This window comes from Chiloscyllium plagiosum, unplaced genomic scaffold, assembly GCF_037043375.1.
Source record: "Chiloscyllium plagiosum isolate Xiang-an unplaced genomic scaffold, Cpla_swu_hap1 HiC_scaffold_20, whole genome shotgun sequence".
NCBI classification, from domain to species: domain Eukaryota; kingdom Metazoa; phylum Chordata; class Chondrichthyes; order Orectolobiformes; family Hemiscylliidae; genus Chiloscyllium; species Chiloscyllium plagiosum.
The window spans coordinates 76,462,451-76,485,488 of NW_028270158.1; the positions used below are offsets into that span (position 1 = coordinate 76,462,451).

Below are 23,038 nucleotides of genomic sequence, written 5' to 3' on the forward strand. Positions count from 1 at the left end.
TCTCACACATTCCAGCTCCCGACTTACTGTCAGGCTAACACTGTTTGGTTTCAGACTGGCAGCAGAAAGGGTTATGGGAGTTCTTGTTTATCAATCTGAAAAAGGTAGCTTACAGGGACAGCAGGTAATAGAGATGTTGGAAATAGGGGGGGTCGTGGGGACTGACGGACATTATGGAGATAGGGAGTGCTGTGGGGCCTGAAAGAGGCCAAAGAGATCTGCAGGGCTGTTGGGCCTGAAGGAGGTTGCACAGATCAGGAGGATCATGGGGATTGAAGGAGGTTACTCTGAACGGGAGGGTTGTTGGGTATGGATGAGATTATGGAGATAGGGAGGGTCGTGGGGCCTATTGGAAGTTATGGAGTTAGGGAAGTTTGTGGGGAATGATTCGGGTTACATGGAAAGGAAGAGTCGTGGGGACTAAAGCAGTTTATGGAGTTAGGGAGGGCTGTGGGGACTGAAGGATGTTATATAGATAGTAAGTTTCCAGAGAAGCACAGGAAAGAAGAGCAGGTATCGGCCATTTGACCACAGAGTCAGTCGCACCATTCAATATGATCACAACTGATCATTTAACCCAGTACAGTATTCCTGCTTTCACACCTTACTCTGATATTATAGTGACTACTGGCATTTAGTGATACAGTGGGCTGTAGTAACTGGGACGGGGTGGAGGTGGGGGTGGTGTCTTACAGAGATAGGGAGGGTTGTGGAAGCTGGAACAGGTGACAGGTGCAGGGAAGGTTTTAGGAATGGAAGGACTTTACATGGATTTGGAGGAATGCAGGGATGGGACGTGATAACAATCACAGGGAGGATTTTGGGAGCTCGATCTGAGACGGGTACAGCTGAGAACAGAAGTGAGTCAAACAGTCAGGGCAAGCAGGGAAAAGGTAGGACTAATAAATTAAACTGCATTTATTTCAATGCAAGGGGCCTAACAGGGAAAGCAGATGAACTCCGGGCATGGTTAGGAACATAGGACTTGGATCTCATAGCAATTACAGAAACATGGCTCAGGGATGGGCAGGACTGGCAGCTTAATGGTCCAGGATACAAATGCTACAGGAAGGATAGAAAGGGAGGCAAGAGAAGAGGGGGAGTGACATTTTTGATAAGGGATAGCATTACAGCGGTGCTGAGGGAGGATATTCCCAGAAATACATCCAGGGAAGTTATTTGGGTGGAACTGAGAAATAAGAAAGGGATGATCACCTTATTAGGATTATATTACAGACCCCCCCAATAGTCAAAGGGAAATTGCCAAACAAACTTGTAAGGAGATCTCAGCTATCTGTAAGAATAAGAGGGTAGGTATGGTAGGGGATTTTAACTTTCCAAACATTGACTGGGACTGCCATAGTGTTAAAGGTTTAGATGGAGAGGAATTTCTTAAGGGTGTACAAGACAATTTTCTGATTCAGTATGTAGATGTACCGACTAGAGAAGGTGCAAACCTTGACCTACTCTTGGGAAATAAGGCAGGGCAGGTGAGTGAGGTGTCAGTGGGGGAGCACTTTGGGGCCAGCGACCATAATCCTATTTGTTTGAAATACTGATGGAAAAGGATAGACCAGATCTAAAAGTTGATGTTCTAAATTGGAGAAAGGCCAATTTTGACGGTATTAGGCAAGAACTTTTGAAAGCTGATTGGAGCCAGATGTTTGCAGCTAAAGGGACGGCTGGAAAATGGGAAGCCTTCAGAAATAAGATATCAAGAGTCCAGAGAAAGTATGTTCCTTTCAGGGTAGGTATAGGGAATTCTGGATGATTAAAGAAATTGAGTGTTTGGTTCAGAAAAAGAAGGAAGCATATGTCAGGTATAGACAGGATAGATCGAGTGAATCCTTAGAAGAGTATAAAGGATGTAGGAGTATACTTAAGAGGGAAATCAGGAGGGCAAAACGGGGACTTGAGATAGGTCTGACAAATAGAATTAAGGATAATGCAAAGGGTTTTTACAAATATATTAAGGAAACCGGGTAACAAGGGAGAGAATAGGGCCCCACAAAGATCAGCAAGGCGGCCTTTGTTTGGAGCCACAGAAAATGGGGGAGATGCTAAATGAATATTTTGCATCAGTATTTACTGTGGAAAAGCATATGGAAGATGTAGACTGTAGGGAAATAGATGGTGACATCTTGCAAAACGTCCAGATTACAGAGGAGGAAGTGCTGGATGTCTTGAAACGGTTAAAGGTGAATAAATCCCCAGGAACTGATCAGGTGTACCCGAGAACTCTGTTGGAAGCTGGAGAAGTGATTCCTGGGCCTCTTGCTAAGATATTTGTATCAATAGTCACAGGTGAGGTGCCAGAAGACTGGAGGTTGGCAAAAGTGGTGCCACTATTTAAGAAGAATGGTAAAAACAAGCCAGGGAACGACAGACCAGTGAGCCTGAACTCAGTGGTGGGCAAGTTGTTGGAGGGAATCCTGATGGACAGGATGTACATGTATTTGGAAAGGCAAGGACTGATTAGGGATAGTCAACATGGCTTTGTACATGGGAAATCATGTCTCAAACTTGATTGAGTTTTTTTGAAGAAGTAACAAAGAAGGTTGATGAGGACAGAGCAGTAGATGTGATCTATATGGACTTCAGTAAGGCGTTCGACAAGGTTCCCCATGGGAGACTGATTAGCAAGGTTGGATCTCATGGAATGCAGGGAGAATTAGCCATTTGAATACAGAACTGGCTCAAAGGTAGAAGACAGAAGGTGGTGGTGGAGGGTTGTTTTTCGGACTGGAGGCCTGTGACAAGTGCAGTGCCACAATGATCGGTGCTGGGCCCTCTACTTTTTGTCATTTACATAAATGATTTGGATACGAGCAAAAGAGGTATAGTTAGTAAGTTTACAGATGACACCAAAATTGGAGGTGCAGTGGATAGCGAAGAAGGTTACAACAGGATCTGGACCAGATGGGCCAATGGGCTAAGTGGCAGATGGAGTTTAATTCAGATTAATGCGATGTGCTGCATTTTGGGAAAGCAAATCTTAGCAGGACTTATACATGTAATGGTAATGTCCTAGGGAGTGTTGCTGACCAAAGAGACCTTGGAGTGCAAGTTCACAGCTCCTTGAAAGTAGAGTCGCAGGTAGATAGGATAGTGAAGACAACATTCAGTATGCTTTCCTTTATTGGTCAGAGTACTGAGTACAGGAGTTGGGAGGTCATGTTGCGGCTGTACAGGACATTGGTTCGGCCACTGTTGGAATGCTTTAAACAATTCCAGTCTCCTTCATATCAGAAAGATATTGTGAAACCTGACAGGGTTCAGAAAGAGATGTTGCCAGGGTTGGAGGATTTGAGCTACAGGGAGAGGCTGAACAGGCTGGGGCGGTTATCCCTGGAGCTTCGGAGGCTGAGGGGTGACCTTACAGCGGTTTACAAAATTATGAGGGGCATGGATAGGATAGGATAAATAGACAAAGTCTTTTCCCTGGGTCAGGGAGTCCAGAACTAGAGGGCATAGATTTAATTTGAGAGGGGAAAGATATAAAAGAGACCTCAGGGGCAACTTTTTCACGCAGAGGGTGGTACGTATATGGAACGAGCTGCCAGAGGATGTGGTGGAGGATGGTACAATTGCAACATTTAAGAGGCATTTGGATGGGCATATGAATGGGAAGGGTTTGGAGGAATATGGGCCGGGTGCTGGCAGGTGGGACTAGATTGGATTGGAATATCTGGTCGGCATGGACGGGTTGGACCGAAGGGTCTGTTTCCGTGCTGTACATCTCTATGACTCTCTCACTCATGGAGGTTATAGAAATAAACTGTATGGTCGCGTCTGGAGGAGATTAAAGGTATAAAGTTTTGTAGTTACCGAAGGAAATTACATCAGTCGGGACCAGCAGAGTTTACAGAGACTGAGTGCGTTTTAGAGACAGGAAGAGTTCATAGTCATCATTAGAAATGCAGAAACTAATTTATGAGAGAAGCAGAGTCACTCTGCTTTGTGCACAGAGACAAGGAGGAGTCTAACAGCTGGAGGAAGGTTATTAAGGTACAGAGCTTTGTGTTGTCGTGACGGGGAAGGTTACAGAGATCATGAAGGTAGTAGGAGTTCAACAAAGTCACAAAGACAGGGAGGTTTTTCAGGTCTGGAAAGGACTGCACTGGCCGGGATGGCTTAAGGAACTGAAGAGTTGTTTTTCTTCAGTTAAGGAGAGATGTGACAGAACCCGGGATTAAAGGCAAAGGCAGAAACTTGGAGAGTTTTACTGATATGAGGAGCTTACAGGGATAAGCAGGATTGTAGGGGCTGATAGAGATTGGGGAAGTGGTATCTGTGAAACAGACAATGGAGAAACTGACAGACATAGGGAGGGTTCTGTGGAACAGATGAATTTACAGACAAGATGGTGATAATGAAGCCTGAGCATTTTCTCATGTTCCTTGCCCAGCATTGTTCTGACCTCATGTCCTCAGGTTCTGAATTAAAGCCCACTAACCCCTCCCTGTGCTGTTTACTGTGAGTAATCTTACAGGCTGCAGGATTTACTGAAGGCTCCAGATCTCACTCTCCATCTCTCTCTGGCTGACCAACTGTCTTCAATGTGGTGATGGACGAGACAGGAATTGGGAATTCTGCTGAGTCCAGGACATTGGGAATACCTACAGGAGACAGAGAAATAGACAGAATGGGAAATTAGATTGATGCAATGAAGGTTAAACATGGAGAATGACACTGAGTCCCACAGAGATCTAGAAAAGCCCAGTCTCCATCCCTGGCCTGTGCTACTGCATCTCTCTGGAGTGGAGAATGCTGTTGGCTCAGTATCTGGAGCAGCTGCAAGAGTGAGAGACACTGACAGAGACAGCAATTAGACCCACACAGTGAGGGATATCATATGGAGAGAGACAGTGATATCAGCAGAGTGCAGGAATGTATCAGGATCACACAATGGTATCATCAGAAGTGGTTCTGACCAGTGAGCACTGCTACCAGTACTCAGGGAGGACTGAGCTATTTTATTGGGATAGGCTCCTCTGGTACCAGATTATGCAGTGTGCTATAAATGGACACAGATGAGGAGGGGGACAGGTCTGAGGTGAATGGAAATTCCCAAGTCCAAAGAGAAAGGTGGAAATATTGGAACACCATGGAGATGTGAATGAAGACCAAAAGAAAGAAACAGTAAGGGACTGAGTTTAATTAAAATACAACATTGTCAAACAGATTTCTGACAGGAAATTATTGGTTAAAATAAAGTAAATGCCATTTCCGCCCCTCATAATTCCTCATACACCACAAGTGACATCACTTCCGCCCGTCACATCATCGCTGATGTCACACACTCAGTGACTTCCACGCCCTCCCCACTGCCGTGTTTGCCACCACTTCCGCCCCCACCAACATCACTCACCTGCATTCTGCTGACACCCCACCCCAGGTCCCACTGTCACCATCCCCGCCCCCAGAACCCTGAGGGGAACACCGCCCCTGCTCATGACCCCATCCCCATTCCCCCTAACACCACACTCACTCCAGTTACACGCTCCGTCGCCTCCCCCCAGCTCCACATCTACGCCTGGTCCCAGCTCCCAGTCCTGCCGAGTTATCACCATTCCCCCTGACCTCCCCCTCACTGAGGACAAATGATCAGTCCTCAGCAAAGGCCTCACCTTTATCCCCCTCCGTCCACACATCAATGAATTTAATACACGCCGTGACATCGAACACTTCTTCTACCGCCTCCGCCTCCGAGCTTACTTTTACAAAGAAGACTCCCGCGTATTTTCTGAGGACCCCTTTGCCGGCCTCCAATAAACTCCATCCACCTGGACACCCCGCGCTGGCCTATTACCTGCCTTCGATTTCTTCATTTCCAACTTCCACCGAGACATTAACCGCCTCAACCTATCTACCCCCCTCCCCCACTCCAACCTCTCACCCTCACAACGTGCAGCTCTCCACTTCCTCTGCTCCAATACCGACCTCACCATCAAACCAGCAGATAAAGGGGGTGCAGTGGTAGTCTGGTGCACTGACCTTTACACCACTGAAGCCATGATGCCAACTCAAAGACACCTCCTCCTACCACCCCCTCTACCATGACCCACCTCCCATCACCAAACCGTCATCTCCCAGAGCATACAGAACCTCATCACCTCAGGAGGAGATCTCCCACCCACAGCTTCCAACCTCATTGTCCGGGATCCCCCACTGCCCGGTTCTACCTCCTTCCCAGGATCCACAAGCCTGACCACCCTGGCTGACCCATTGTCTCAGCATGCTCCTACCCCACCGAACTCATGTCTGCCGACCTCGACATTGTCCTATCCCCAGTCCAGGAACTACCCACATTCGTTCGAGACACCACTCATACCCTCCACTCCTCCAAGACTTCCGTTTCCCTGGGCCCCAACGCCTCATCTTCACAATGGATATCCAATCCCTCTACACCTCCATCCACCATAACCAGGACCTCCAAGCCCTCCGTTTCTTCATCTCCCGACGTCCACAACAGTACCCTTCCACCGATACTCTCATTCGTTTAGCTGAACTTGTCCTCACTCTTGACAAGTTTTCCTTCAAATCCTCCCACTTCCTCCAGACCAAATGGGTAGCCATGGGCACCCGTATGGGCCCCAGCTATGCCTGTCTCTTTGTTGGCTACATAGAACAGTCCATCTTCCGTAGTTACAATGGCACCACTCCCCACGTCTTCCTCCGCAACATTGATGACTGCATTGGCGCCACCTCGTGCTCCCTCGAGGAGTTTGAGCAATTCGTCAACTTCACCAACACATTCCATCCTGACCCTAAATTTACCTGGACCATCTCTGATACCTCCGTCCCCTTCCTGGACTTCTCCATCCCCATTAATGACAACCGACTTGACACCGACATTTTTTTACAAAGCTACTGACTCCCACAGCTAAATAGATTACATATCTTCCCACCCTACCGCCTGCAAAATTCCCAACCCCTATTCCCAATTCCTCCACCTCCGCTGGACCTGCTCCCAGGAGGGCCAGTTCCACCACAGAACAGATAGCCTCCTTCTTTAGAGATTGGAATTTCCCTTCCCACGTGGTAAAAGATGCCCTCCAACGCATCTCGTCCACAACCCGCACCTCCGCACTCAGGCCACACCCCTCCAACCGTAACAAGGACAGAACGCCCCTGGTGCTCACCTTCCACCCTACCAACCTTCGCATAAACCAAATCACCTGCCGCCATTTCCGCCACCTCCAAACGGACCCCACCACCAGGGATATATTTCCCTCCCACCCCTTTCCGCCTTCCGCAAAGACCGTTCTCTCCATGACTACCTGGTCAGCTTCACGCCTCCCAAAACCCACCCTCCCTTCCTGGCACCTTCTCCTGCCACCGCAGGAATTGCAAAACCTGCGCCCACACCTCTCCCCTCACCACCATCCAAGGCCCCAAAGGAGCCTTCCACATCCAAAGTTTTACCTGCACATCCACCAATATCATTTATTGTATCCGTTGCTCCTGATGCGGTCTCCTCTACATTGGGGAGACTGGACACCTCCTAACAGAGCACTTTAGGGAACATTTCTTGTACACCCGCACCAATCAACCCCACCGCCCTGTGACCCAACATTTCAACTCCCCCTCCCACTATGCCGAGGACATGCAGGTCCTGGGCTTCCTCAACCGCCACTTCCTCACCACCCGACGCCTGGAGGAAGAACGCCTCACCTTCTGCCTCGGAACACTTCAACCTCAGGTCATCAATGTGGACTTCACCAGTTTCCTCATTTCCCCTTCCCCCATCTCACCCCACCTCCAGCTTTCCAGCTCAGCACCACCCTCATGACCTGTCCTAATGGCCTATCTCCCTTCCCACCTATCCATTCCACCCTCCTCTCTGACCTATCATCCCCGTCCCCACCCCCATTGTACTCTTTGCTACCTTCCCCCATCCTCCACTCTGACCTATCACCTTCTTCCCCACCCCATTCACCTGTGGTACTCTATGCTACTTTCTCTCCATCCCCACCCCCCTCTCATTTATCTCCCCACTCGGCAGGCTCCCGGCCTCTGTTCCTGATGAAGGGCTTTTGCCCGAAACATCATTTTTCCTGCTCCTTGGATGCTGCTTGACCTGCCATGCTTTTCCAGCACCACTCTAATCTAGACTCTGGTTTCCAGCATCTGCAGTCCTTGTTTTTACCTTATTGGAGGAGGAGACTACTGTGATAAGGCATTTTGTAGACACTGAACCAAGTTACAGGGATAGTGATGGTATTCAAATTTTGTGAGAAGATTTGTAGCTCGGGTGCTCGTTGCTGTGGTTCTGTTCGCCGAGCTGGATGTTTTTGTTGCAAACGTTTCGTCCCCTGTCTACGTGACATCCTCAGTGCTTTGGAGCCTCCTGTGAAGCGCTTCAACTAGCCACGAAACGACAAGACCAGCTATCCCTAGTAACCACGCAGACGACAAGCAACATGAATTTGACTGGGACAACACTACCATTATAGGGCAAGCCAAACAAAGAACAGCCAGGGAATTCCAAGAAGCATGGCACTCATCCACAAACTCCATCAACAAACACATCGACCTGGATCCAATATACCGGCCACTACAGCGGACAGCTGAAACTGACAACCGGAAGTGGCAGGGACAGGCCACTATAAATGCCGGAGGAAACACCACAGAATGGGAAATTAAACAGATGCAGTGAGGGTTTCACGTGAAGAATAGCACTGAGTTCCACAAAGATTTGGAAAATGGAACGATGTTAAGTAATAGTCCCAGATTGCTGGAAGATGTCAGGATCACACAATTGTGTGGGAAGAATGGGTTTAGCTTCATGATGCCCTGGTGTCAGTGCTCAAGGATGAGTACCCAGTGAGCCAGGTGAAGTGATGGCCGAGTGGTATTATTGCTAGAGAATGTATCCAAAACCTCAGCTAATGTTCAGGGGAGGCAGGATTGAATCCCGCCATCTGAAAAGGAGACATTTGAAATCAATAATTTTAAAAATAATAATTAACAATCTACAAATAAGTATGAAACCATTACTGATGTACAACAAATCCAAACACTTGTCCTTTAGAGAAGGACATCTGCCCATCCTGACATGGTCTGCACGACATACCCACAGCAAAGTGTTTGCCTGTCAATTACCCTCTGAAATGGCCGAGCAAATTACTCAGTTCAAGGGCTTCTAGGACTGGGCAAGAAAGGCTGGTCAGCCAGAGACTCAAACATTCCATACCGGATTTTTTAAAAAATCTATTAGGATGGTCCCCCTGGAACTGTGCAGGGACCAGTGTCTTGGCCAATCATGTCGGTAGGTTTATGGACAGGGCATTAAACGCACAGAGTGGATGCAGGAGAAAGGAGCTTTCCAAATCCAAAGGGAAAAGGTGAAGCAATGGAACAGCATGGGAATGTGGCTGAAGACAAGCAGAAAGGAATAGGATGGGACAGAGTTTAACTAAAATTGTACATCAGCAAATAGATTTGTGACAGAAAATTGTGGAAGAGAGTATATTATGTTTTTTTTTTAAATCGACAACGTTGCTGCAATAAGGTCGATGGATTTGAGACACAGAGATAAAAGAGATTTAGACACCAGGGAGACATGGATACAGGGTGAACAGAAATATTCAGTGCAAACTCAGGCAAAATCGGCAACGCTAACAAAAATGGATAACAAAGGTATTAAAAAGAAAGCATATGGCCTCAGATCATGAGGTAGAGTCAGTCTGAATGTAAATTCTGTCTACTACTTTCCAAGGACACAAGCAGCAGAACCGTTTTAGCCACCGAACAGTTTCCATTGCTCATCACTGCATTAAACAGGAACTCATTGGAATTATTTAACAAAGGCATTGTGATAATTTTGAAAAACTTCAATATTTGTATAATCTGGGACAATCACACGGTCAACATTGATATTGGAAGAGGGGTTCAGTTAATTTTTTTCCAGTGTTTCTTTGAAAAACACGTTGTGCAACTGTTAAGGGACATAACTATCACAGAGCGACCGTGTAATGAAACTTAGTGATTGAGTAATGTCACCTGCAGAGATCCTTCGGGAAATTGTGATAAAGTGCAGTTTAAATAAATATAAAGTTTTAAAGTGAATCACAGAAAGGACAAGCTACAACTAGAAACAAAAATAGCCAATGACATGAGTTTGAGAGGAGAACTGACCAAGGTAAATAGGCTAAACAGTCTGAAATATGTGCCTGTCAATGAACAGTGGAAAACCTTTGAAGGGACAATGCAAAATACTCAACAAAAGGACATTCAATTGAAACAGTAAAAACCTCAGCAAGAAATTCCCACTGATCCCTCACTCAGGACAAAAGGAATCATACTAGATTATGAGGCTGAGAAGATCACCAAAAAGTACTTAAAATCCTGAAGTGAGAGAGTGTTTTAGGAGTAAATGTTAATGGATTGCAATGGGTCTGCTCGCAGGAGGAGGGCTGTGGGAAGGGGAGCCACGGCCAGGGTTCATTGACACAATAGGAACAGGGAGAGGTGAAGGTGCTGGAGGTGGTGAGAGTGTTACAGAGAGTGGTCAGGGTGTTACAAAGCCAGTACGGATTGCTGCAGCTGGAGGGGTTTGCAGAGGTCGGGAGCGCCATGTGTATTTTTATTTATTCATTCATGGGATGTGGGTGTCACTGCCTAGAACAACATTCTTTGACCCCTCTGCTAATTACCCAGAGGACAGCTCAGAGTCAGCCATATTGCTGTGGGTCTGGAGTCACATGTCGGCCAGACCAGGTTAGAATATTTGATGTCCTTCCCTAAAGGAGGTTAGTGAACTAGATGAGTTCTTCCTACTGATCAACAATGTTTTTATGGTGGCCCCACCAATGTCTTTTACAGCCACAACATGACATCCCAACTCTTACTCTCAATGCTCTACCCAATGAAGATAACCATCCCAAACGCCTGCTTCTCCAGCTTGTCTACCTGTGACACCACACTCAAAGAACTGTGTACCTGGGTCACTGGATCTCTGACTGACAACACTATCCAGGGCCCGAACATTAACTGCACAAATCCCACCCTGGTTTGTTTCACCAAAATGGAACACCTCACCTTTATCTAATTAAACTCCATCTGCTATTCTTCAGCCCACTATCCCAGCAGTACTGCTCATCCAGTCGTATCATAGATAACCTTCTTCACTGTCCACTTTACCACCAATGTCAGTGTCACCAAAAAACCTTACTTACCTGGAAACCAATATTCCCATCCACACCATTTATCCAAATGACAAACAACAGGGGACCCACTCCACCGCTGGTAACATGCCTCCAGTCAGAAAAAACAACATGTCTCCCATTACCCTCTGTCTCCTACCATCAGGCCAATTTTGTATCCTGTTCACTAGCTCCTCCTGAATGCCATATCCTTTTACACTGATCTGAGCTTATTACCCAGTTTATCAGACAGAACATAGAACGCAGAACAGTTCAGCCTCAGGCCCTTCGGCCATGATTTCATGCCAACCTTTTATCCAACTGTAAGATCAAAGTATACTACATACCCTTCATTTTACTATTATCCATGTGTCTACCCAAGAGTCTATTAAATGTTCCAAAAGTATCTAATTTTACTACCACCATTGGCAGTGCATTCCAACCACCTACCATTCTCTATCCTCTTAACCATCCTCCAATCACCTTAAAATTATGCCGCTTTGTAATAGCCATTTATTCCATCGGAGGAAAAGTCTCTGACTATTCACTCACTCTGTGCCTCTCATCACCTTGTTCACCTCTACCAGGTCGCCCCACCCCTTCTTCACTCCCATGAGAAAAGCCTTAGCTCCCTCAAATGTTCTCCATAAGAACTGCCCTCCATTCCAGGCAGCATCCTGGTACATCTCCTGTGTGCACTCTCTAAAACTTGCACATCTTTCCTGTAAACAGAGGACCAGAACTGAACACAATAATCCAAGTGTTGTCTCACCAGGACGCTATAAAGATGCAGTAAAACCTCATGGCTCTTAAAATCAATCCCCTTCTAAGGGGGGCCAACACAATATATGTCTTTTTAACAACCCTACCAACGTGCGTGGCAATTTTGAGGGATCTATGGACACGGACCCCATGATCTCTGTGTTCCTCCGCACTGTTCCTGCCAAGTATTCTGCCTTTCACCCTGTATTCCGTATTTAAATTCGACCTTCCAGAATGAATCACTTCACACTTTTCCAGATTGGAGTCCATCTGCCCAGCTCTGCGTCCTGTCAATGTCCCACTGCAACCTACAACAGCCCTCCACATTACCCACCACTCCACCAACCTTCAGGTGATTGGCAAACTTACTAACCCACTCTCCAACATCCACATCCAAGACATTTATAAAAATCACAGAGAGCAGAGTCCCAGAGCCGATTGTTACAGAACACCACTGGTCACTGAGCTCCAGGCTCAATACTGTCCATCTGCTGCCACCCTCTGTCTTCTCTGGGCCATCCAATCCTGTATCCAGACAGACAGATTTCCCTGTATCCCAATCATCCTTCTTTTCTGAATGAGCCATCAACGTATTCTGTCATATCCTCAAAGAGTTCAGTAAGGTTTGTGAGGCATGACCTGACCCCTCACAAACCCATGCTGACTGTCACTAATTTAACTATCGTTTTCCAAGTATCATAAATCCTGTCTTTAGAGTCCTTGCCAATAATCTGCACACGACAGACATTAGACCAAATCTGTAATTGCCAGAATTCTACCTCCGTAACATGGCTCGGACTTTACAAATCTTCCCTCCTCTGCCATGTTCCCCAGAAGGGCACTGAAGGGAGGAGGGGGTTACAGAGATAGGTAGGGATATCAGAACAGGAGGATTTTGCAGGCATTAGGAAGGTTGCAGTGCCAAAAGGAGGCTTCAGTAATTGTGAGGTTTCATGGTGATGAAGACATTTGAGGAGGGAGAGAGGGAGGTTTGTAGGGAATTAAGAGGTTTCACAGTTTAGTTGCTTTGTTAGGACTGTAAGAGGTTACTGAGTTGGGGAGGGTGTAAGCACTGGTGGATATTACATAAACATGTGGTTTTAGTTGCAATGCAGGAAGAGAATTCAGGAAGCTGGAGAGTATGGTGTCTGAACGAGGTTACACAAATGGGAAGAGTTGTCAGGAGTGGAGGTGTTTACAGAGACAGCAATGGTCTGATCTGGAGCAGAGGACCCAGAGTGGGAGGGATGTGGGGACTGGAGGTGATTTCATAGGGTGGGAGGACCATAGACCCACAGGAGGCTACAGAAATGTGGAGAGCTGTAGGGCTGACGGGTTCATGGAGTTGGGAATGTTGGGAGGGATAGAGAAGTTTACAGGGATAAGGATGTTTGTAGGACAGGGCTGGATTACAGAGACAGTGACTGTTTTAGGGATCTGAGCAGATTACAGGGATAAAGAGGTTTGTATCATCTGGCGGAACAAACAGAGCTATGGAGGGTCATCGTGACTGAAGATGTTTATAGATATAGGAAGGCTGTTTTGGGGATTATGGAGGCTGTGGAATCTGGATTTCTTTTCAGAGACTGGGATAACAATTTTGGTCAGAGACAGTTTCACAGATAAGGGAGCATAGCATAAACAGGAGGAAGTTGTAGAGGAAGGTGACGTTTAAACAGATAGTGGTGTAAGAGCTGGACAAGGTTATGAAGATGGGTAGATGGTGGAGACACAGGAGGAGCTTATATTGACAAGGGAGTGATAGTGACAGGAGGGTGTTAAATAGATAGTGGGTTTTGTAGCGACTGGATTGGGAGAGGCACAGGCATGGAGTGAGTTCGAAAGATCAGGAATACTGCAGAGACCTGAGAGGTTTACACTGATAGGGATAGTGGTCGGGTCTCCACAGACTGTTGGTGTTTAGGGACTGGAAGAGATTTGGTAGATAGGGAGGGATGTAAGAACTGCAGGAGCTTGTGGAGAGTTGAAGAGTTGGAGCAGTTTGCAGAGAGAGGTTTCTCAGACAGGAGTAGGTTATAGATAGTGAGGGTTGTGTGGTCTGAGTAAGTCAAAAAGAGGAGAGTTTTCACGTTTGGAAGAGGTTACACTGACAGGGACAGTTGAAGAGACTGAAGCAAAAATGCATGGAGAAGATTACACAGATAGGGAGGTAAGTAGGGACTGAAGGTGAATACACAGACATGGAGGGTTGTATTGTTAGACAGAGCTGAGAGGGACAGGGACCAGTGTAGGGATTTACATAGATAGAGAAGGTTGTGTTTTTGGTGAAGGTTACACTGATACAGACAGTGTATTATGGGGAGTGGAGGAGATTACAGACACAGAGATGGCTGTCGGGTTGAAAAGAGCTTCTACAGATCCTCAGTGCTGTAAGGCTGGAGGGAGGTTATAACAGTGAGTGTTGCCAAGACTTAATTACTTCACTGAAATAGAGCAGGTCTCAGCACGTAACTGTCAAAGGGAAGTTGAGACAGTCCAGATGAGTTTTCAGAGATACAAATATTTATGGGAGTTTCAAGAGGGAACAATGATTGGGAGTGCTGTACCAAATGGTAATAGTTATAGGGAGGGTTCTAAAAGCAGGAAGAGGTGACAGACATATCGATCTTTGCAAGGACTGGAGAAGGTTACCTCGCCAAGGAATGTTTTAGAGTCTGGAGGAGATGACAGTGTTAAGGAGAATATTGGGGATAAGGCCAGGTGTAAGAGACGGGGATGGTGGACAGGGCTGGACAATAACCTGAACAGAATCGCCATAGTATGGAACCAGGCCATTCGGCCCAACCAGTCCATTCCAAACCTCTGAAGAGCATCCTACCCAGACCCACCCCTCTACCTGTACATTAAACCCTGCATTTTTCGTGGTTAACTTACTTCAACCACGGATTCCTGAATACCACAGTCAATTTATGATGGCCAATTCACTGATGGTGCAAATTTTGGACACACACACAGCAAGGGAGCAATACGCAAACACACACAGTGAGGGGGATACACGCAGACACACAGCGAGGGAAGGACATGCACACACACACAGTGAGGGGGATACACGCAGACACACAGCGAGGAAAGGACATGCACACACACACAGTGAGGGGGATACATGCAGTCACACAGCGAGGGAAGGACATGCGCACACACAGCGATGGAGGGTCATACACAAACACACACAGCGTGGGAGGGACAGGCATACACAGCGAGGGAGGGACACACACACACACACACAGGGAAGGAGGGACAAGCACACACACGGCGAGGGGGAGGAAATGTGCACAGAAAGTGAGAGGGGGCGCGCACTGACACGGCGAGGGAGGGACACACGTACACACAGCAAGGGGGGACATGGACTCACACAGCGAGGGAGGGACATGCACACATACACACAGGTAAGGGGATACACGCAGACACACAGCAAGGGAGGGACACACACACACACTCACACAGCGTGGGAGGGACACACAGGGACAGTGAGGAAGTGGCACGCATACACTCACACACACACAGCGAGGGAAGGACACTCACATACACTGCAAGAGGGACACACACACTCACAGCAAGAGGGGGGCATGCACACACAGCGAGGGAGGGACACGCGCATGCACAATCACACAAACACAGACACACAGTGAGAGTGGGACACACACACACACACACACACACACACAGAAGGACATGCACACACACAGCGAGGGAGGACACGCACACACACAGCGAGGGAGGACACGCACACACACAGCGAGGGAAGAACACACACACACACACACACACACACAGCGAGGGAAGGACATGCACACACGCAGCGAGGGAGGGATATACGCAAACACAAAGAGCGAGAGAGGGACACGCACATAAACAGTAAGGGAGGGACAAGCACACACACAGGGAAGGGTGGACAAGCAGACACACGGCGAGGGGGAGGGCATGTGCACAGAAATTGAGAGGGGGCACGCACAGACATGGCGAGGGAGGGACACACGCACACACAGCAAGGCGGGACAGGCACTCACAAAGCGAGGGGCGATGCAGACACACAATGGTGGGGATATGCACAAAGAGCAAGGGAGGGACACACACTCACAGAGCGAGGGAGTGACACGCGCACACACAGCAAGAGGCACACACACATGCACACAGCAAGGGAGGGACACACACACACAGACATACAGCGAGGGAGGGACACGCACACACACAGTGTGGGAGTGACACGCATATATACACACACACGCAGTGAGGGAAGGACACTCACGTACACTGTAAAAGGGTCACACATACTCACAGCAAGAGGAGACACGCACATACAGCGAGGGATGGAAACGCGCATGCTCAAGCACACAAACACAGACACACAGCGTGAGAGGGACACGCACACACATAGCCAGGGAGGGACATGTACACACGCGCACACAAACACACACACACACACACACACACACACACACACAGCAAGGGAGGGCCACGCACATACACGCACAGCAAGAGTAACACACATACACACGCACACACACACACACACACACAGGGCAGGAAACTGATACATAAACAGTAAGGGAGGGACACGCATGCATACACATACACACACACACACACACACAGCGTGAGGGAAGGACACTCACATACAATGCAAGAGGGCAAGAGGAACACACATATTAACAGCAAGAGGGGGACACGTACACACAGCGAGGGAAGAACACGCACATGCCCAAGCACACAAACACAGACACACAGCGAGAGAGGGGCACGCGCACACACAGCCAGTGAGGGACATGGACACACACAAACACACACACACACACACACCAAGAGAGGGACACACGCACACACAGCAAGGAGGAGATACATGCATACACAGCGAGGGAGGGCCACACACACACGCACAGCAAGAGGGACACACAAACACACACACACACACACACACACACACACACACACACACACACACACACACACACAGACATACAGCGAGAGAGGGGCACGCACACACACAGCGAGGAGGAGACACATGCACACACAGCGACGGAGGGCCACACACACACACACGCACAGTAAGAGGGACACATACACACACACACACACAGCGCAAGGGGGTAACTCACACATACACAGCGAGGGAAGAACACGCACACAGCGAGGAAGGGACATGCACACACACAGACAGCGAGGGTGCGACCACACACACACATACACACACACACACACACACACAGCGAGGGAGAGACACACACACACACAGCGAGGGAGGGACACGCACACACACCGACAGCAAGGGAGGGACACGCACACACAGTGAGGGAGCGACATGCGCATGAGGAAGCACACAAACATAGACACACACAGTGAGAGACGGACATGCACACACACACAGAGCAAGAGAGGGACACGCACACACACACAGCGAGGGAGCGACACATGCTCACAGAGGGAGGGAGGGCCACGCACACACACACGCAGCAAGAGGGACACACACACACACACACACACACACACACACACATACAGCGAGGGGGCGACACATGCACACACAGCGAGGAAAGGCCACGCACACACACACACAGCAAGAGGGACACACACACAGAGCGAGGGAGGGACACGCACACAGACAGCGAGGGAGCGACACGTGCATGAGGAAGCACACAAACACAGACACACACAGTGAGAGAGGGACACGCACACACACAGCCAGGGACATGCACACACACACAGAGCAAGAGAGCGACACATGCTCACAGAGGGAGGGAGGACCACGCACACACACACGCAGCAAGAGGGACACACACACACGCAGCGAGGGGGCGATACATGCACACACAGTGAGGAAAGGCCACGCACACACACGCACAGCAAGAGGGACACACACACACAGAGCGAGGGAGGGACACACATACACAGAGCAAGAGAGGGACACACGCACACACAGCGAGGGGGGAGACACATGCTCACACAACGAGGGAGGGCCAAGTACACACACGCACACCAAGAGGGACAAAGACACAAACGGAGCAAGGGGGGAAACTTACACATACAAAGCAAGGGAGGGACACGCACATATACAATAAGGGAGGGACACACACACACACACACACAGAGGGAGGGACACGCACACAGCGAGGAACGGACAAACACACACACAGTGAGGGAGGGACACACCCACACACACAGTGAGAGAGGACACACACAGACACGGCAAGGGTGGGACACGCACACACTGCAAGCTGGTCACACACTCACACACAAGGGACGGACACACACGCAAATCGAGGGAGTGACACACACACATACACACACACACAACAAGGGAGGGACATGCACACACGCACACATGCACACAACGGAAGGACACACACGCAAAGCGAGGGAGGGACATGCACAGATACACACACACACACCCACACATAAACACAGAGCAAGGGACGGATGTGTGCACACACAGCGAGGGAGTGACATACAAACACACACAGTGAGGGGGTTACCCGCAGACACACAGCGAGGGAGGGATACACACATACACACACAGAGCGAGGGAGGGACACACACACAAACATACAGCGAAGGAAGGGGCACACACATGTCAAGGGGGAGGGCATGTACAAGAAATTGAGAGGGTGCATGCACACACAGCGAGAGGGGATTCACACAAACACGGCAAGGTGGGACACACACTCACACAAACAAGGAACGGACACACAAAGCGAGGGAGGGTCACGCACACATACATACACACACAGAAACACAGAGCAAGGAAGGGATATGCACACACACACAAGGGACGGACACACATGCAAAGCGAAGGAGGGACACGTACGCATACACAAACACACACACATAACAAGAGAGGGACATGCACAGGCGCGCGCGCACACACACACACACACACACAAGGGATGGAAACACACATGCAAAGCGAGGGAGGGACACACACACACACACACACACACACACACAGCAAGGGAGGGACATGCACAGGCGTGCGCACACACACACAAGAGACGGAAACACACACGCAAAGCGAGGGAGGGACACGCACAGATACACACATACACAAAAACAGAGCAAGGGAGGGACACATGCACACACAGCGAGCGTGGGATACACACAGCGAGGGATCAACACGAAATACACACAGTGAGGGGTTTACCCGCAGACACACAGCGAGGGAGGGACACACACACGCATAGTGAGGGAGAGATACGCGCATACACAGCGAGGGAGGGAAATGCGCACACACACACAAACGCGTGCACACACACACATACAAACACACAGAGCAAGGGAGCGACACGCAAACAAAGCGAGGGAAGGACATGCACATACATCGAGGGAGGAACATACACAAACACACACAGCGAGGGAGGGACACACTCATACACAGCAAGGGAGGGACACACATACGTGCGCACACACAGACACACACACACACAGGGAAGGAGGGACAAGCACACACACAGCGAGGGGGAGGGCATGTGTACAGGAATTGAGGGGGACACGCACACACAGCGAGAGGGAACACGCACAGACACGGCGAGGGAGGGACAAACACACACACTTATGTTGAGGGGAATACACACAGACACACAGCGAGGGAGGGACACGCACAGACACGGCGAGGGAGGGACACACACACACACGAGGGGGGACATGCACTCACACAGCGAGGGGAGAAGCGCACACACAGTGAGGGGGATATACACAAAGTGCAATGGAGGGACACACACACATGGGACGCACACACTCAAAGAGGGAGGGAGTGACACGCGCACACACAGCCAGAGGGGGACACACACACAAAGTAAGGATGGGACACGCACATACCCTGCAAGAGGGACACACATACTCACAGCAAGAGGGACAGACACACACAGAGCAAGGGAGGGACACACGCATGCGCAAGCACACAAACAGCGAGAGAGGGACACGTGCACACACAGCCAGGGAGGGACATGCACACACAGCGAAGGACGGACACACACAAACACACACACACACAGCGAGGGGGAGACACATGCACACATCGCGAGGAAGGGCCACGCACGCACGCGCACAGCAAGAGGGACACACACACACACACACACACACAGAGCGATGGAGGGACACACGCATACACACAGTAAGGGGGTTACCTGCAGACACACAGCGAGGGAAGGACAAACACACACACTTATGTTGAGGGGAATACACACAGGCACACAGCGAGGGAGGGACACGCACAGACACGGCGAGGGGGGACATGCACTCACACAGCGAGGGCAGAAGCGCACACACAGTGAGGGGGATATACACAAAGTGCAATGGAGGGACACACACACACACACAAAGAGCGAGGGAGTGACACGCGCAAACACAGCCAGAGGGACACACACACACACACACAAAGCGAGGGTGGGACACGCACATACACTGCAAGAGGGACACACATACTCACAGCAAGAGGGACAGACACACACAGAGCAAGGGAGTGACATGCGCATGCGCAAGCACACAAACAGAAACACACACAGCGAGAGAGAGACAAACACACACAGCGAGAAAAGGACACGCGCACACACAGCCAGGGAGAGTCACACACAAACACACACACAGAGCAATAGAGGGATACACGCAGACACACAGCGTGGTAGAGACACGTGCACATGCAGCGAGGGAGGGCCACGCACACATACGCACAGCAAGAGGGACACACACACACAAACACACAGAGCAAGTAGGGGAAACTCATACATATACAGCAAGGGAGGGACACACACACACACACACAGAGCGAGGGAGGGAAACACAAACTCACATACACACAGAGCGAGGGAGGGGCACACACACACACACACACACACGCGCGCACAGCGAGGGAGGGACGGACACACACACAGATACAGTGAGGGGGGACATGCACACACACACAGCGAGGGAGTGCCACGCACACACACACAGCGAGGCAGGGACGGACACGGACACACACCGATACAGCAAAGGGGGATACGCACACACACACACGAGGGGGACCTGCACACTCACAGCCTGGGATGGAGACACAATTACACGCACAGAGGGAGGGACGCACACGTAAACACACACACAGAGCGAGGGAGGGATACGCACACACACAGCGAGAGAGAGACACATACACACAACACGAGGGAGTGACACGCACTCAAACAGCGAGTGAGGGACACGCAGTGAAGGGGGGGACACACAAATGCATACAGTGAGGATGTGACACGTACACACAAACAGCGAGGAAGGGACACACACACGCATACACACACACACACCGAGGGAGGGACAAGCACACACACAGGGAAGGAGGGACAAGCAGACACACGGCGAGGGGGAGGGCATGTGCACAGAAATTGAGAGGGGCACACGCACACACAGCGAGAGAGGACACGCACAGGCACAGCTAGGGAGGGACACATGCGCACACATCAAGGGGGGACATGCACTCACACACCGAGGGGCGATGCGCACACACAGTGAGGGGGATGTACACAAAGAGCAAGGGAGGGACACACACACGCACCAAGGGAGGGACACACACACACAGTAAGGGAATGATACGTGCACACACAGTGAGAGAGGGACATGCGCACACAGCGAGGGAAGGACATGCACATACAGAGCACGGGAGGGACATGCACATACGCAGTGAGGGAGGGACATGCACACACACACACACACAGCAAGGGAAGGACGCGCACATACACACACACACAGAGAGAGGGAGGGATGGAGACACACACACACACACACACGCACACTCACAGCGAGGAAGGGAGACGCACACACAGAGCAAGAGAGAGACACATACACACAACGCAAGGGAGTGACACACACGCAACCAGCGAGTGAGGGACACGCAGCGAAGGGGGACACACACGAACACATACTGTGATGGTGTGACACATTCACACACACACACATACACACAGCGAGCGAGGGACACACACCGCAAGGGAGGGATTTGCTGAGACACGCAGAGCGGGAGGAACATACACGCACAGCGAGGGAGGGACAGGCGCACACACAGTGAGGGTGGGACACGCACACACAGCGAGGGAGGGACAGGCGCACACACAGCGAGGGTGGGACACGCACACACAGTGAGGAAGGGACACGCACACACAGTGAGGGAGGGACACGCACACACAGCGAGGGAGGGACACGCACACACAGCGAGGGAGGGACACGCACACACAGCGAGGGAGGGACACACACACACAGCGAGGGAGGGACACACACACTCACAGCGAGGGAGGGACACACACAGCGAGAGAGAGACACATACACACAGCGAGAGAGAGACACATGCACACAGCGAGGGAGGGACACACACACAGCGAGAGAGAGACACACGCACACAGCGAGAGAGAGACACACGCACACAGCGAGAGAGAGACACACGCACACAGCGAGAGAGAGACACACGCACACAGCGAGAGAGAGACACACGCACACAGCGAGGGAGGAACACGCACACAGCGAGGGAGGGACACGCACACAGCGAGGGAGGGACACGCACACAGCGAGGGAGGGACACGCACACAGCGAGGGAGGGACACGCACACAGTGAGGGAGGGACACGCACACACAGCGAGAGAGAGACACATGCACACAGCGAGGGAGGAACACACACACAGCAAGGGAGGGACACACACACAGTGAGGGAGGGACACGCACACACAGCGAGAGAGAGACACATGCACACAGCGAGGGAGGAACACACACACAGCAAGGGAGGGACACACACAAAGCAAGGGAGGGACACACAAACACACAGCGAGGGAGGGACACACAAACACACAGCGAGGGAGGGACACACACACACAGCGGGGGAGACACACACACACACAGCGAGGGAGGGACACACACACACAAAGCGAGGGAGGGACACACACACACACAGCGAGGGAGGGGCACACACACACAAAGCGAGGGAGGGGCACACACACACACAGCGAGGGAGGGACACACACACACAGCGTGGGAGGGACACACACACACACAGCGTGGGAGGGACACACACACACACACACACAGCGAGGGAGGGACACACACACACACAGCGAGGGAGGGGGACACACACACACACAGCGAGGGAGGGACACGCACACAGCGAG

General features: G+C 50.3%; 1 long non-coding RNA gene across 2 annotated transcripts in view; it reads right to left on the reverse strand.

The window, feature by feature from the left end:
* LOC148146674 (uncharacterized) overlaps positions 1-23,038 on the reverse strand; it is a 49,502-nt gene that overhangs the window by 18,607 nt on the left and 7,857 nt on the right. For both annotated transcript variants that reach the window (XR_015760660.1, XR_015760661.1), the window contains exon 2: positions 4,491-4,619. This is a non-coding gene — a long non-coding RNA (uncharacterized LOC148146674). The remainder of the gene's footprint in view (positions 1-4,490; positions 4,620-23,038) is intronic.